The 15,484-nt window shown below is 55.7% G+C and overlaps 1 protein-coding gene across 1 annotated transcript in view; it reads right to left on the bottom strand.

Moving 5' to 3' along the window:
- Positions 1-13,926, bottom strand: part of CHST8 (carbohydrate sulfotransferase 8) — a 129,022-nt gene extending 115,096 nt beyond the window's left edge. The window contains exon 1 of the mRNA XM_047837205.1: positions 13,595-13,926. The gene's annotated coding sequence lies outside the window, so the exon portion shown is untranslated. The remainder of the gene's footprint in view (positions 1-13,594) is intronic.
- Positions 13,927-15,484: the final 1,558 nt, after the last annotated feature.

Raw genomic sequence — 15,484 nt, 5'->3', positions numbered from 1 at the left:
CTGTGGGAACCAGTCCCCACAACCCAGTGTCCTCAACCCGTTATGCCATGCCCCTTTGGGACATCAGAGTTTTTTTCACAGAAAATCCCTCCAAATCTGCCCCCAACTCAGAGCTGCTGTTCAAACCCTACTCAGGGGGACCAGGACGGAGGCCAAGACCCGGTCAGCAACTCACCCAGCCTTGGGTTCGAGAAGGCGACAAGGGGCAGAAAGAACAATGCTGGTCCTTGGGGACTCTGATTCCAGCAGAAGAGACCCACCTGGCAGAGGCTTGGTGTAGGAAATCCAAAATCCCTAAGAGCCAGTGCTGTGGGCTGAGTTCCCTGGGGAGGGTTCTGGGGAGACCCCTGTGGGAAGTGAGGAGGGCAGGAGTGAGCAGAGGGAAACACAATGAGACCTCAGCTGGTCCACAGGGTGCTCTGGGGCTGGAGGACACAGGATGGGGTGTAATCTTGGACAAGGAGTCCCCCACCCCAGGCTAAGGGCCAGGCTTATTGGGGGTGGGTACTGGGGGGGAGCAGGAGCAGGAGATTTTCCCAGCAGCCCCGCGGTTATCAGGCAGTGCGAGAAGGCTGCCCCATGGGAAAGGGCGGGAGGTCTCCCAGAGACTCACTCTCTCCCGAAAGGCCTCGCAGAAAAGGGCTGGACACTCAAGACAGGAGAGTGCACTGAAAATTCAGTCACATCCCCGGCATTTATTTGAAACAGAACATTAATTCTGACTGTCATTAGAGTCCATTTCAATTCTGTAATAACATAAAAAGTTAAGAGTCTAATTTATTCATACAAATCTTGTTAGCATCCAATTTCCACATAATGTAACATATTCCTTAAAAAGCTGACAAAGCAGGAGAAATTAAAAACGTAAAAGACGACATCCATGGTGCTCATTGCCACAGAGCCAAAGGTGAGGAGGAGGAGGAGAGCAGGGTGGCCCCAGAAAGGGCTGGGAGCTTGAAACAAGACTCAGCAGAGGAGGCGGGCTGTGGCTCCCATCACACCCTGGGCGGGCCCCCCCAATGGCTATGGGGCCCCCACCACCACCTCCTCAGCCACCAGGCTGTCCCGACAGCCTGGCCCTGTCCTGCCGGCTCCAACAGACAGCTCCCTCACACTTTCCTCAGCAAATCCATCCTCGAGAGCCCGTAACTCCTCTTAATTACACGTCTGCGGTGTTTGCATTAGATAGCTGTCACCCTGTAATTTACCCGTACATGGGTTTTAATTGTGCATTAATCTTTCTTACATGCCACTCCTCTGCTAGAATCTGTAAGAGCAGCACTTTGGGCCATTTTGTTTATTCCCCAACCAAAATAGCTGATGAAATGTAATTGTGGAGTGTCCCTCCCCTTCTTTTCCAGGATTACCTGCTGTGTGCTGGGGCTGGAGAGAGGCTCCTGTCACCCGCAGGCTGCCTTTAAACACAATATTGGACTGTTTCGTGGCTGACATCAATTTCAGAGGAAAGGTCACAAGCAACAAGCAATCTTCCAATCACCTGCCATGTGCTCCCTGGGCGCCCCTGCTCACATCCTTTCTCTCAAGCTCCGGGCTGCTGGGTGCTGGAAGCGCGCCTGGGGACCGTGCTCACAAGAGAGGATGGAGGGCAACGTGTGAACCTAAGGAATCCACCAGCATGGAGGTTCCAAGGTCACTTGGAGAACCACGAAGGAGAACTATAAATTACAAAGCCCTGGATGGCTGCCAGGGCCCCAGGAAGCTACATTTAGCATACCATTCTCTCAGCAGCAGGAGGAAGGCTCAGCTCCCTCTCGGAAGGAATTTGAATGGAATTTGTTACGAGAACATTGTGATTGAAATATCACCAATTGGCTTTTCATGACAACTCAGCAATAGATTGCAATTTTGATGGGGTGTGTGTGTGTGTGTGTGTGTGTGTGTGTGCGCGCGCGCGCGCGCGCCCGCGTGTTGGGGGCGGGGGTAGCTGTTGTGTTCTCCAGCTGGCCGAGGTCCATACAATATTTATGAAATCCAGATGAAGCCCTACGCTGGCAATGAGCTGATATCATAACACAGATTTCAAAAACGTCTTGACATTTGCCCAAGATCAAATTTCCCCTTGCGAAAACCCACGAGGCTCTGTGCTGCCGGTGGTCTGCACGCTAAGCACCCCCCTCGTCCCAGCAACCTGCTTCATTTGAGTCCGGGTGATTACCACTGTGCTGGGCGGCACTGGGGGGGCTGGAGTGGTGCAGAGTAGCAAGCCCAGCACCACCCAAGTCCACTTTTCCTTTGTGGCCTCTATGAGCCGCGGCTTTCAGTGATGACAGACAGGAGTTTCGGTAATTTTCATCGTTAAGCACTTTCTGACATGCAAAATAAAGCTCAGGGATCTCCTTATGGACGAGGTTCTGACGCGTATTTGAACCAAGAGAGACATGCGGCGATCATCCATCACACATCAGCGCAGGAAACAAAAACGAAAGCAGGAGATGGATTTCCTTGGGGCCACAGATGCCATTTGATTCCTTTTAGGAGACCCCCATTAGGAAGAATGTCACCAGCTTTCTCATGGCCCGGGTTACAAGTTATTTCCAACGCGGTCCCTAAGGGCATCCTCCACCCCAAAGGGCTCCTTTCTCCTACCCCTACCCGCGGCTTTTGGAGACGAAGATTCCCCATGTACCAGTACCCGGAGTGGTGAAATATTGCACGGGAAATATTGCATGAAATATCGCCTGCGATCCAGGCCTGGAGTCCCCGGAGATTGTTTACGAGTAAAAGGCAAGGACGATTTAGTTGGTTTTTGATAAACACTTCATACTGCACATCCTAAGAGAAGCAGAATACTTGTCAAGCATGCATCTTTATGAGCTGTCCGCCTATAAACCTTGCACGAAAGGTCCGTGCTTAATGTTGGTTTGGCAGTAAATTGGCGCGATGCACGGGTCTGCTGATTCAAATTAGCATCGACCCATAAAACGCTACTGAATGATTCTTCAAATCTGCCAAGTCTTCAAATCAATTTTGGAGAAAGTGTCAAGGGTTTTTTTTGTTTTTTTTTTTTTAACGTTGATAAACCTTTCATATTAGTTATCACAGAAGAGCATCAACCTTTCTCATCTGTCTTTCCACCAAAAAAAAAAAAAAAAAAAAAAAAAGGTGTTGTTTTTCCCTAACTGCTTTTAGCTCTTCGTCTTTGCACACCCGCCTCCACATCACATAAACAATGTGTGTGTTATGGCTTCTTTGTTGCCCTATTTTCAAGTGAACGGTGTTTGGCTCACGCTGTCCGTGCCCCCATGATCCCGCAGTTTGGAGAGAACTTCTACTGGCACCAGGATAAAGTTCTCACTCTTGGCATTTGATATGCACTCCCAAGCTCACCTCCTCCAGGAAGCCTTCCATAACTCACCAATGAACTCTGATCATGGCTCTACACCCTTGTGTGTTGGGTAAACTAGACTATGTTCTCGTGGGGGCTCAGTGCACTTCCTTCCCTGCGGGCCCCCAGGAGTGGGGCTCACACTGAGAGGTGCCACCTCTCTCCTCCCCATCTTTGAGGACCAGCCGAGGCCTCCCTCCTTCATGAAGCCCCCTTACAGATGCCCCAGCCAGCATCCCTTGTCCTCACTCCACAACCTCACAGATCTCAGTGACCCTAGCCACCCCTTTGCTGGTGGCCTGACTTGTGTGTGAATCTGCCTCTGTCTCCTGGGGGCAAGGTCTAGGTCACAAAACCCAACAAGAACAGAACCTTGGCTTGAACCCAAGGGGTCTGACCCAGAACTGTCATCCCCCAGGCCATGCTGCTCTCTACAGTAACAAATATCAGACTTGAGGAGGATGGGAACAAGCCACACCCAGAGAAAGGGGGCTTTATCAGGGTTCCCATCAAAATGCGATAAGCCTGAATGCTTGAGGTGGTAATTGACCTGGCCCTCTCGCCTTCACTTGGCTCAGGGGCAGGTCGTTTGTGAAAACGTGGTGCTGAGAAAGCAGAGGAAGCTGCACGGTGCAGGGGTGGAGTGCTGCATTCAAGGGCGGCTTTCAGGCTTCTCCAGAGAGACCCAAAGATAGACAAGCCCATCAGAAATAAGGTCACCCAGGGAGACGTTCCTAAACAGCCAGTGCCTGGAGCTCTGGGGGTGAACATGGCTCTGGAGGCGCCAGCAAAGAGCCTGGAACCTAGGACCCAAAGGCATCGGTCGGTCGGAAGCTGGCTCTGGGGACAAGGAGGTCATTTAAAGGGACAGAGCACCAGGACAGGACACCCTCCAAAGTCCAAGAGCCCAACTTCCAGAGCCCTCCCCACGGCAGCCTAGGCTACCAACAAATCCCGGTCAAGTCAGCTGGGGTGGGAGAGGGCAAAGGTCAACGGGAGGCTTTATCTTCTGCTCCTTCATTCAGTGCGTATTCAGGCCCCCCCCCCCCCCCCCCCCCCCCCGCCGCCCCGCAGCCCGCTCAGTGCCAGGACTGTTCTAGGTACTGAGTCACAACAGGACGGACAGGGTGGTATATGTTCATGGAATTTGTGAAGGGAAAGATGAGCCACAGAGAGAATGACAGATCACCAGGATTCATTTGGTGATTGGGGGCTGGGGCAGAGGCCCAGCACCTGCATCTCTCACGGCCCCTGGGGTGATTCTGAGGCCAGTTGGCCGGGTCCCCAGCCTCATCCAGAGAAACGCCTGTCTACTCCACCCTCCATTCCAACGTGGCAGATTCAAACCCACCCCGCAGAGGGAACCACAAGCACCCCCAGACGTTCCAGATAACCACAATTTGGAGATGGAAGTGAATGTTCAACTTTGTTTAATAACGTTTTCAAGTTCAACATATCCTTAGCATACAAATAAAAAATAAACTGTATTAGCCATCTGGGAAATATAAAATTAAAACCACAGTGTGATATCTCTACATACTCATGGAGTGGCTAAAATGAAAAAGACTGACCACATGAGGTAGTGACAAGGACATAAAGCAACTGGAACTCTCATATTTAACTGGTGTCAGCGTGGGGGGGATTAACCAGCCATTTTAGAAAATTGGCAGCCTCTACATGGGACGAACAAACGCACATCCTGAGACCCAGCAAGTCTCTTCTAGGTATATGCTCATTAAAATGTGTACAGACACCCAAGAGACACGTGCAGGAATGTCCACAGCAGCCCGGCTCCCAATGTCCATCCACTGGAGAATGGATAAACACATTGGGGTATATTCACACCATGGAGTCCCAAGAGTGAACAAACCACTCACAGCAACATGGGTGAATCTCACAAACATGATGGTAAGCCAGACCCCAAAGCATACAGTCTTTTGATTCCACCTACAACGGGTTTTAAAACAAGGATACCAATCAGTGCCCTTCCGAGGAAGGATAGAGGTTACCTGGGGCAGAGGGGAAGTGTCTGGAAGAGGACCCAGGGACCCCCGGGACGCTGGTCATGATTTTTTTTTAATTTTTTTTAACATTTGTTCTTTTTCGAGAGAGACAGAGTGTGAGTGGGGGGGAGGTGCAGAGAGAGAGGGAGACAGAATCCGAAGCAGGCTCCAGGCTCTGAGCTGTCAGCACAGAGCCTGATGCAGGGCTCAAACTCACAGACCACAAGATCATGACCTGAGCCAAAGTTGAACACTTAACTAACTGAGCCACCCAGGTGCCCCCATGATCCTTTTTTTTTTTTTAAGTTTATGTATTTATTTTTGAGAGAGAGAGAAAGAGAGTACGCTCACACATGTGAGCAAGTGGGGGAGGGGCAGAGAGAGAGAGAGAGAGACAGAGAGAGAGAGAATCCCAAGCAGGCTCCATGCTGAAAGCACAAAGCCTGATGTAGAGCTCAATCTCACGAACTGTGGGATCATGACCTGAGCTGAAATCAAGAGTTGGGTGCTTAACTGACTGAGCCACCCAGGCGCCCCAATGGTCCTGCTCTGGTGCTGGCATATAGGCATGTTTGGCTTGCAGATTTTCACTGCACTGCACAATCCTGGTAGGCACACTATACTTCAAAAGTTTTAAAAGGTCCTGAATACAGGACAGGGAAAGATATGGATGGGAACCTGCCTAGAAAGGGCGAGACTCTAGAGGGCACAAGCCAGTGGGGCCACATGCTCCCTAAGCATGTGTCATGTTGCCAGGCAGGGTCCCGATCAACATGCTTCCTCACACTAGAGATAGAAAGGGACTAAATAAGCTTCAGCCAAGAGAACAAACAGAGGAGATAATAATTTCGGCAATAATACTGCCACTATTTGGGGCTGGCCGTATGTGAAGCACGATGGCCCATGAGGTAGATTCTACTCATCCCCATTTTTTTTTAATTTTTTTTTTAATGTTTATTTATTTTTGAGACAGAGAGAGACAGAGCATGAACGGGGGAGGGCCAGAGAGAGAGGGAGACACAGAATCCGAAGCAGGCTCCAGGCTCTGAGCTGTCGGCACAGAGCCCGACGCGGGGCTCGAACTCACAGACCGCGAGATCATGACCTGAGCAGAAGTCGGACGCTTAACTGACTGAGCCACCCAGGCGGCTACTCATCCCCATTTTATAGATGAGGAAACTGAGCCTCTAGCTCACATGGTGACCAAGTGGTGAAGCTGGGATTTGAACCCAGGCAGTCTGGCCCCAGATGCTGGCTTCCTTCATAACACCGAGCTGGCTGCATTGACATGGCAGCTGTCATGGCTGTCCATTGACACTTGAATTCATGGCACAGGGAACTAAAGAGATAAATGAGAGGCACAGATAGTGCTTTCACAGGGATGAATGGACATTAAATGTGCACATGGAGGTGAGACATCAGTGGACAAAGAGGCCCCAAATCTAAGCAGGAGACGGCAAGACAGACCCAACCGCAGAAAGGCCGTTTACCATGCACACTGAGGCAGTCATCCCCGCCCGTGGGACTCCTGTGAGAAAAGGCCTGGGTGTGGCTGCTGTGACGACAGTGAGGTGGCAAGGTCTGCTGACCGCGGGCAGCCTCTGCACCCAGAGGCAGCAACAGGCTCAGCCCACAGCACAAAAACCGGGGAGTGGACATCCAGGTGAGATGACGAGGCATCACCAGGCCCCTCATCCACACTGCTCCCAGCGTGGCGCCAGCCTCTGCGAAGGGGGTTGGAATAAGATGTGGGAAAGCTGAGGGAGCTGTCAAGAAAACCTTCTCAGAAGGAGGATTCGAATCGGACCCAGAAGTGTACATGGGAAGGGGCTGAAAAGAATATTCCTAGTGAAGGAGCAAAAGAAGCCAAAACAGGCTGGTTGCATCACCCTCTGGCTCAGCCGGTATAGACAGAGTACCTGCTTGGAGCACCGGCTCGAACATTTTAGACAGATGGTTTGCATGATGCAATGACTTGACCAGTGTAGACAGACTGCCTGAATCGTGTGCTGGGCTCAACCAGTACAAACAAACCGCCTACACCACGGACTGGGCTCAACCAGTGTGGACTGACTGCACTGCACATGGGGCTCAACCACCTCGGCTCTGGGACACAGAGTCTCACGGACAGGGCCAGTGTCTGAAGGGAAGTGTCAGAGAGCCCGGGTGCAGGGAAAGCACCTGAAGCCACAGAGACTTTGAGAGCTCTGAACCTCGTACGAAGTCCTGCAAGGAGCGGGGCTGGCACAGGCTAAATGGAATGTCCCAGCGCTCACACCCTAGACTCAACCAGTATAGACAGACTACCTGCACCATGCACTGGCTCAGCTAGCGTAGACAGAGTGCCTGCATCACACAGTGGCCCCAGCAGTGTAGCCAGACTGCACGGTTGTGCTCACTCTGCCTGCCAGCGGCAATCACCGAGTCCCTTCTCTGGAGCTCATCGTGGCCAAGACAGCTAGAGATATGCGTAGCGGCAGTGACACCTGCTGTACCTTCACTCAGCCTCCCTGGGGCGTGGCAGGCGGCTCTGCCCATAGAAGGACTGCAGTCAGTATCCGCTGGGTGTCTGGGATGCTCCCCTCAGGAGGGAATGAGGGAAGCAAAGCCCTCATATCTCAGGGCTGGAGGAGGGTCTCACTGCTCAGAGGCTTGGGCAGATGGGTCTTGTCCAGGGAGATGAGTCAACCCCCAAGAAGAGGCAGCCTCGAAGGGGGGGATGACTAGTCTGCCAAGTGTGAGTCAACCTGGGCTAGGGGCTGCCGGCAGAACGGCTCTCCTGTGCCACATTCCCACAGATGAGCACCTGGGCACGTCTGGTGGTCTATGGTGGTGAGGCAGCAGCCAGAATACGAAGGAGGGCCGGTCCGGGGAGGCCACCCTCCAAGCAAAGGGTCCCTGTGTTGGAGAGATCAGCTCCCGAAAGGCCTGGGGCCCGAGGAGTAATCTGTACCTCCTAGCATCCTCTCCTTGGCTCTCATCCCTCCTGTCCCTGAGTCTGGCCCAGCCGGGGAGGAGCTGGCTCAGGCCCAGGCAGAGTGAGGACAAGGTGACAGCGACCTGGGCTGTTGCTTACAGCTCAGCGGCCGCTCGGCTCAGGGCCCACAGCCAGCAGCGTGGGCACAACGGGAAGCGGGGTGACTCACAGACCCGCTCCCCCCATCCCAGCTCTGTCTTGCAGAGCTGGGTGGACGGAGTCGATGTCTGTGGGGATGCTGAGCTGAGCTGCAGACAGCCACAGGGAATCCGCTGACATGGGAGGGAGCGGGGGAGCTCTGAGCCTGGGGCAGAGCCCCCAGCAGAGGGCAGGAGCAGGTCCAGACTGGCTCCCACAGGGAGGAAGGGAGGAGAGAAGGCTGGAGTGAGGGAAGGGCACAGGAGAGGAGATCCTTCTGGTGCTGGCCAGCTGCCAGGTCAGGCACAAGTGGGTGGCAGATAAAGTACCTACCAGGGTCCCAGGACGCTCAGGGGATGACACACAGGCCAAGGCCACCTCTGGTCGGCAGCCCTGCAGACAATCAGCTCCGGAGGAGAGTGGGCATCAAAGTAGCCTGTCCTCATTAGAGAGCACGGGGCACTGGACTGTCACTACTGACTCTCACTGCCTGCTGGCAGGAAGCTAGCAGAAGGCCCAAGAGCTTACAGAAAAGCTAGAAGTTGGGCCATGTGGGCAGGGGCACGGAGGCAGGGCTACACAAGCAGCTGCCTGAGCCCCAGGCCGGGAGGACAAAACCCGAACAGAGGGGACAGGAGCTTGGGACTCCTGGTCTGGCGGGGCAGGGCTGGGGGCGGGGGGAAGTTGTTGCTTCAGGGAATTGACAGCTCCCACTGGTGACCCAGAAGTCAGGGTCCCAATGGCCTTTACCACCCTCCATCCCACACCAAGCCCTGGCAGATTCCCCTCGGTCTGCTCCTCTTTAAGACCTCCGTCCCCTTCCTGCAGTAGCTCCCTCCTCACTGGGCTCCCTCCTCTGCAGCAGCTGCTAGGGTCAAGTCCTAAGTTTCTCCCTAGCCTTCAAGGCCCTGTATGGGCAGGGCTCTGGCTGTGCCTCCGACTGCATCCACCCCTCCACTGTGCTGGCCACATGGGCCTTCCCACGGCTCCTGGCTGGCCCTCCACGCTCCCTGTCACTCATTCGCACTCTATGCCTGCCAAGCTCTCTCCCTCCCTCTGTCCGTCCCCTTCTTGCTTAGTTCTGGCTCCTCCTTCAGGCCTCAGCTGAAGTGTCACCCCCTCGGGGAGGTTCTTGTCCCCCAGTCCAGCTCAGATCACTCTATTTGCATCTCGGAAACACCCAGATGTTTCCTTTATATGCTTCTCACAGCCTAGAACCACACGTGTCGGTTATTTGTTCAGAAATGGCGTCGCCCGGCAGACCATGAATCAGGGAGTGATGAATCAGTCATGAGGGAATGGCTGTCCGCAAGAGTAGGGGCTGCTCTTTAGTTTGGTTCACTTTCTGTCCCGGGAGCCTGGCACAGAGACAGACACCTAACACCTGCTCCTCAAACATTCACTGATGGCAGAAGGAAGGACAGCCACAATGGGTCCGACCATGGGAATGTGGGATGGGGTCATCTGGCTCCAGACTTCAATGTTGACAACTCTAATTCAGTTCAAATAACTGTTGCTCGCCAGGGCCACCTCTGGCCCTCAGTCACCAGCAACAAAAAGCACTGATTTCCCAGAAACGCACGGCCCACCTTCAAGGTAAGGAGCCGGGGTGGGGAGACCCAGCTCCCTGCCTGCGTGTGGACACTCCAGGACTTCCCGGAAGGTGGCTTCTGAGAGGGAATCAGGGCTGCTTTCGGGGTCAGCCCCCCGGATGCAGGCTTCCCCATCCTGCCGGTGGTGACCGAGGCTGTATCTGGGCCAGCAGGTGCACGCTACAGCCCCAGATCACAAATGACAGGCAGTTTTGTACAGGGGAAAAGTCACAACTTTTTCCCACAACCAATTTGTAAGTTTCATCCTCCGCCACGGTGATTTGCGGACCGCAGGGTCACACGCCTTCGAGCCGGGAAGAAATGAGACGGCATCTCCTGTGTCCTCTGCCACCTGAGTTAATGCAGCCCTGTCCCCTGGTTGTTTGCATGCAGGGCTTCCCTCTGCCTTTGGGCAGACTTTTCCAAGGAGGGAGGGAACACAACTGCTCTGGGGTCAGCCTAGTCCTGGCTGTGACCTCAAAGACAGTGCGAGGGAGCCTACTGTCCCCGTGCTGTCACCACACAGGCTGCCTGCTCCCAGCACACCTCCTGAGGCTCGAGGACACCATCCCCCCCATTCACATCCAGACAACCGTCCTCAGTTTGTTTGTTTTTTTTTAATTTCTCACTGTCCCACAGCAGGGCCACATTGATCTCCCTGGGCCAGGACTACATAGATCTCCTGTTTCTAACTCATTACCTTCTGATTAGCTGAAAGGCCGGGCCCTTGTTTTACACAGTGTTTACTGGATCTAATTGCCACAGTTGTTCATTTAGGCACTGCCATGCCCTGGGTCCACATTCCTGCCTATAGGCTCCCTCCCTGCGCCACGGCTCTCCGATGTAGCTACCACACATGGGAGGCACTGCAAGTACAGCTAAGGCAGACGTGTCACACTTGAGGCCAGGCAGCAGGAGAGGGGGCATCACACCTCCCCCCACCGGCCCCCATAAGACTCCGGCGCCCACCACAGGTGCCTCCAACCAAAACGCATCAGCAAAATCACTATAAAAGCTTTAAGCGCCCATCTCTTCGATCAGCAAAACCACAAAAAGCCTATCAGGTCGCCGCTGGCACAAACTCTCAGTGAAGAGCAGTCAAGCAGTCTGCAGGGCGTTTCCAACCAGGAGACTCTGACTTCCCACCTTCTCAACGAATCCAACGCAAATTCTGCAGTGAGCCCACGAGGCATACTTTCCCAACAACCATCCGGCAAAAAAGTAGCTGCCCAACTTTCCCAGACTTATTAGCTTACATAAACAGACATTTGAATAAATGTTTAAAAAATGAAATTCCCCTGATACTCTGTAATCAGTAAATGTTCATTATGGAAACACAGCAAATATGCATGAAATTTCCCAAGTGGTATTCTGGCTACAAGATTAAAAAGGCTTCTCAAACAGCAGGCTGAGTTACAAAGGATCCTCCTCCGGTCACAATCCAGGAAAGCTTTGCCAAGGCCAGGAGCTCAGAAAAGCCTGCTCCTCTCCCAGCCGGAGCCAGAGAAAATCAGCCCATGCTCTTTTTTGCCCGCTCAGGCATTTTATAAATGAGCCCCCACATCAGCTGATTGATGTCTCTCTATAAATAATTAATCCTTGACCTTGTTTTAAGAAAGCCTTGACTTTTTAATTTGGGGTCTTTTTAAAAATCAATACCAGGGGAACATAATTCACTCTGTGGAGTCTGATTCCAAATAAATAAATAAATAAATAAATAAATAAATAAATAAATAAATAAGCTGTGCCATCGATGTGTCTCAGGGTGAATGGGCTAGGCTCTGGGATGGGGCCTGATTTTGAGGTTTTTCTGTGTTCAAACGCTTTTAAATTATTGATCTCCCTAAGAGACTCAATCTCGTTCAGGGTCTGCATTTTATCCCTTCTGTGGGTCATCTCACCGAGGTAGGTCTGATGAAGGCCCTGAACTGTGTTTCCAACTCCCCCCCAAGGGGGCTCCTCAGCCCCTGTCCTGCCCTATGTGATGGACTATCTGGATTTAAAAAGGGTCTCCCACAGGGAGCAGAATGTCACCTCTTCCTGCAGCCTGTCTGCCTTGCCTGTGGGACAGGGACAGAGGGTGGGCAAGAGAGGCCATGAGAGTTGGGAAATCTTAAAAAGGGTTCTCCCACTCCGTTGGAGAGGCTACGCTGTTCTAGGGCAGGACTTCAGAGAAGTTGCCCACCCATAGGCAAGGGTCAAGGTGAACTCGGATGTGAGAGGTTACCCAAAGAAAGTGGGTTTAGTAGTGCAGCTTGTAAGCATCCCAGAAATGGGGAAGGGACTAGTCTGCCCCTTATCCCTCTGCCACCGCCTCTCCCCCCATGCACTCCACGGGGGCTACCGTCCCTTCCCTCAAACAGCCTCCCGCTCCAGCTCTGCTTACAGGGCCAGCCCAGGACCGCTCTGCCGCCCAGTCTCCCCAGCATAGCCAATCACTGCACAGGGTCCAACTGGGAGGCGCTTCAAGGACCCGGTGCCCCCCCCCCCCCTCCCCCATACCCTAAACAGCTTAAGACTCTGAGCTCCAGGATCGGGCCCCTACTTCTCAGTGAGAGCAACCCGGGAGCCAGGGTTCACAGCCGAGGGCGTTGTGAGGCTGCCGCGCTAGCCCCGGGTCGGGGTCGCGGGGCCTGGGGCCCAGATGTACCGCGAAAGTTAGGGCGGCGGGAGTCCTGCGCCTGGCAGAGGCCAGGGGTCCCCTCCGACCCGAGCGTCAACACTGGCACTACCAAAACCCGCCAACGCACCTTCGCCTGGTGGGGCCGGCCTCCCGCGAGGTCAGAGCTGGCGTGCAAACCTGGAAGCTAGTAATTGGGAGTTGCAGCCGCTGCCGGGCTCGGCTGGGTCCGGCGGCCAAGCAGATCCTTCCCCCGCCCACCAGAGCCGCCTGAGGCTCGGACTCCCTCCCTCCCCGACACTCGCACGCACACACCTTCACACGATCACTGACGCACACACAGTCGCCTCGAGTACAAAACAGGCCGGTGCCCAGGAGAGTCGCGGGGTGGGGACGCGCGCTACGGAGCGCGGGGGCACCTTCCGCCACTCCGTAGGAAGCCCAGGCAGCTCCTAACTCCTCCCCCGCCCCTGCCCGCGGCAACCCGCCCCCGAGTCCCAGACCCGAACGCGCGGGAAAGCCCTGGGCGCCCCTGGCGCTCCAGCCCGGCCCTCTCCGCTGCCGACGCTGCCTCCACACGCCCGGCACCCAGGGCTGGGAACATCAGCAGAGCATCCGCAGGGACCGAGGGAGCCCGAGGGGCGGCAGTTCACAGACGCGCGGCGGCAAGTGAAAGCCACGGAGCAAAAGTCTAATTAAAGTTCCCGCTACTGGAGCCGGTCCCCAAAGCGCGGACGGACCGGAACCCCGCGCGCCCTGTCTCCGCCCGCGGATTTGGACACCTAACCCTGTAGGTTCTCGGCGCCGGGACGCAGTGCAGTCCCGGGTCCTCCCGGGACCCTTCGGGGCGCCCTTCCCAGCCGGGAGCCTGCACAGGGCGGGGACAGGGCTGGGGCAGGGGGTGCGCAGCGCACTTACCTGGCGCAGCCGGCGCTCGCGGGGCCGCGGGCGCCGCCAGCCCGGGCTCGGTACTCCACGGCGAATCCTCCGCTCCCGGACGCCCGGGCGGCAGGGAGGACCTCCGCCCCAGCTCGGGCCCGGGGCCTCCTCCCGCTCCAGGCGGAGCCCGGTGCGGTGGGTGAGGCGAGCGGCGCGGGCCGGCGGCCGGAGCGCGCAGGAGAGGGAGGGGGAGAGGGCGCGGTGGCGTGTTCTTCCTCGGCCCGGGGTCGGGTCCGTCCCCCGCCTCCCACCTCCAGCCGCCGCCCTCTCCTCTCTCCCCACAGCACTGCCGGATCCGGCTTGCGCGCCGGGAAGGCTCCCAGCGAAGTGCGAGCGGAGCCTCCGGCAAAAGGCTGGAAATAACGCCGCGCCCGCCCGGCGCCCCGCCCCCGGCCTGGGCCCCGCCCCGCCGTGGCGGTGGCGGCGGGGGCCGGGCGGAGAGGGGATCACTCCTGCGATCTGCGGGTCCCTCCCGGGAGCTCGCGGGCGCCGCGCCCACGCGCGCTCTGCGGCTCCCGCGGCCCCATGGGCCGCGCGCTTCGAAGGAGCCGCTGCTGGGCGCGGTCCAACGGCCGCGGGGGTGGGGGCGATCGTGTTGGGGGCCTCGCCCGTCTCCCGGGTTCCCTGAGAGCCGGACTCGAGGCTGCCACTTGGCTCCAGAGCGCGGCCAGAGTGCCGCCGCTGCCTCGGTGGGTCGCACGCCGGCGCCGACCTGGGAAAATGACAAGGCGTCACCGGAGCGGGCCGTGACCGGCGCTGGGCAGGGGCGCACGCTCAGGACCCGACGCTGCGGGGGCGTGGGGCTGGTGAAACACAGAGGACCGATCCCTAGGTACATTCTGGGGGATCCCTGGGCCTCAGCCTCAGTGGAATTTGGTCAAGGTCCTGGGCGGTCCCGAGTGTCTTCACCGTTCCCTGAATTCCTGGGCTCTGGATTCTACTGACCCAGGCTCTCCCTCGAGGGCTACTTCTTGAAGTCCTGGTTGGGTCACGTCCTGAGATCTGGTGGGGGAGGGGAGTCGTGAACGAGGTCAACGTGGGTCAGCCGACTGCTCCCTGTACATGCCATCAACAACACAGTGGGGAAGCGACGGATCCACAGCCACACAGAGCACCAGGACAGAGCAGGGATGTGAAGGGGAGAGCAGGGGTTCTGACTCCAGTCCTGTTTTTTTCCTGAGAGGAGGCAGCCCCCACCTGCAGGGGGCAAGCAGGTTCTGGGAAGGAAGGCAGGCTGGCTTCTCACAGGAACTTGATGAAACTGTAAAATCAGTCACCCCTTAATCTTTAGGGGAACCCCAGTATTTTGAAGAAGCTGCAGAGAAAGCTTTAGTAAAATACAGGATGTTCACCCTCCTCTCATTGTATCTGCTGTTTGGTTGGCCTCATGTCTCCACCCTGCTGACTCAGAGTATAGGATGGAATTGGGGAGTGGGGTGGGCTCATGGCCTTTGATTGACCAAGGAGGGGACAGCTGGGGGCAGACCTGGCAGGGAGCAGAGCCACTCCTGAGGAAGGCCAGGGAGCCCCCAGCAGTAGGGCTCTGGAAGGCTTGGGTGGCACTCAGGCTGCCCAGGGCAGCCCTGAGCCCTCCTTAATGCCCCAGGTGAGTTCAGCACATTCAAAGAGAGAACAGGAAAGGTAAGAAGAAACTTTAGCAGCCCAACACTATGATGATCTTCCTTAATTCTTGCAACAACAAAGTAAGCACTATTACTTCCGTTTAATGGTTGAGGGAACCAAGATACAAGGATGCCACCAGGTTGCTGGAGTCTATACCTCTGGAGGGTGCTGGAGCCAGGGTGGGGCTACTGATTCCAAAGTGGAAGGGGTTCAGTGGGATGCCCTCTCCAAGATCCTGAGCTCAGA

This window comes from Prionailurus viverrinus, chromosome E2 (assembly GCF_022837055.1).
Source record: "Prionailurus viverrinus isolate Anna chromosome E2, UM_Priviv_1.0, whole genome shotgun sequence".
In the NCBI taxonomy this organism is placed as follows: Eukaryota; Metazoa; Chordata; class Mammalia; order Carnivora; family Felidae; genus Prionailurus; species Prionailurus viverrinus.
This window is presented reverse-complemented; position numbering and strand designations above follow the sequence as displayed.